Below are 2,097 nucleotides of genomic sequence, written 5' to 3' on the forward strand. Positions count from 1 at the left end.
CATACAAAAACTAGGCTTAAGTTGGATTGGTAATCGGCCTGAGTCATGAGGATCTAGTTTTATATAGAGAATTAGCTTCAACCCTACCAATCCTGTTATGTGTTAAGTTTCCAACTTAGAGGCCGGGCCAAGTCCCACGATTCAATGTAAAGGAGAAATTGAAGGGTGAGTGAATGATGAGTCACACGATGCAAAGACCGAGTCGGACAATCTGTAGTTGTACACTTGTACCTAGGTCTGTCAATGGATCTGATCCTTTACAATCCGATAACTTCAGATCTCGTTTGTGGATCTGGGTTTTAATAAGGATCTAAATTGATAACATATCAATCGGTTCTGGATCATCAATGTCTTGATTGGATATAGTCCGGATTTGATAAAATGTGAGAGAAATATGCAAATTACATATTTATTTTGTTTAAGTATATACGAAGTTTATTTAGATTTGTATATCAAAACAGATCTGATCACATTATTGAATCAAATTTTGACCCTAATGTTGAAATCCTATAAAACACGATCCAACAAGGGTTGAATCCGATAAATATGGGATTGGTTTGGAGTCCAATGTGATCTAGTTGCACCTCTAAACATTTGCTACAAAATAATTTATTAAGGGGAAATATTATTAAACCATGAATCAAATACTTACACAACACATATACATAAAGGCACTAAGGAAATTATGGACAGTAATATAACATATAATAACCCCATAGGGTTTGTGAGATGACCAAGACCACAAGCCAAGAAGCAAAGGTCTTGAGTTCGAATGGCATCTTAGGAGTCACCCTTGGCCTTAGGGATTCATACCAGAAATTACACCGTGCGTGTGGGGGGAAAGGACTCCACGTCCCCGAGGATAAGCCGGGTCTTCTAAGAGGTCCGGGTACTCGGTTAAAAAAAAAAAAAAACCCTTATAATAGGACATGATACACTTTATTACAATGCTTCATAATCTAATACTATAATATTCAGTATACGTGAACTAGGCCTCTTGTGAGGTCTGTAGAGAGTACCCTATCCCGTGGCGTGTGTTTGGGAACATCACAAATACCGAACTCGAGAGTGCACCAACAATTGGAGGCAACACCATAAGCAACACTTTCTGGGTTGACTCAAACGACGGATAGTAACACTCAATGGTGTTGGGATCCAAAAAGACAACCACCGCGAACACAAGCAACGAGAAGAAAGCATGAACAAAGTCCCCTATTCGAAGTTTATACTTCGATAAGTCGTCAGATCGTGACGATGGCCAAAGTCCATTTTTCGTTGCCATCCCATAGTGTGGCTTACCATCGTCATCGATGTAACTGTCTGTAAAAGATGCAAAAAAACATGAAAACCCACAAAGACCGACGAGAAAACCCGTTAAGTACTTGTTAATGGTGTGACAATGACCATTGTTGGATAAGACAGGATTGAGGAATTGAAAGAGGAACACAGTTCCAGTTGGGAGAAGCTTGATGAGGTTAGCTACTCCTGTGAATGTCTTGTATCCTATGGTATGTTGAGTGATCTTTCCTGCCATTTGGATTTTTTTGGGTGTTTGATCTTCTTTGTGATTGTGTTTTGGATTTTTTCAGTTTGAGTTATTTATAGGGGAAAGATGAGGTTAGAAAGAGATGAGGATGAGGGAAGAGCTTTGCTTGTACGTTAAATTGTTTGAAAGAGAAAGCATTAGTTTTGCTTTTACTCTTAGATATGTGATCATTTATTTCCTCTTTAAGGTTTCAAGTTAGAGGCCTTCTTGATGTCTAACTCATAGTTTTAAAACTCGTTGAGTAACCTTGAAACCCAGTCAACAGTTGGGTCAACTCTATTGGTAATTTGGATTTCTAAGTGACTCCATGTTGTTGATGCCTCGATGGAATCAACTTGTTGAGTCAAAGTCAAATTTGCATACATATATATATATATATATATATATATATTATATATGAATTCTAATGTTCAAGATCTTATTGGGACGTATTCTACAACACTTTTTTCTTTTTCTAATAATACCTTTATTCATTATTTTTTACTGAAAAAAATATGGGTACATTCATCTTTTACACAATAAATACTTGTTTGTATTGATTGTCAAATCCT

At 36.9% G+C, this 2,097-nt stretch overlaps 1 pseudogene; it reads right to left on the minus strand.

Annotated features, from left to right (window-relative positions):
- Window positions 1-608: 608 nt before the first annotated feature.
- Window positions 609-1,580, minus strand: LOC147404524 (protein DMP2 pseudogene; annotated as a pseudogene).
- Window positions 1,581-2,097: the final 517 nt, after the last annotated feature.

This window comes from Akebia trifoliata, chromosome 4 (genome assembly GCF_017979445.1).
Source record: "Akebia trifoliata isolate Shusen 1 chromosome 4, ASM1797944v1, whole genome shotgun sequence".
NCBI lineage: Eukaryota > Viridiplantae > Streptophyta > Magnoliopsida > Ranunculales > Lardizabalaceae > Akebia > Akebia trifoliata.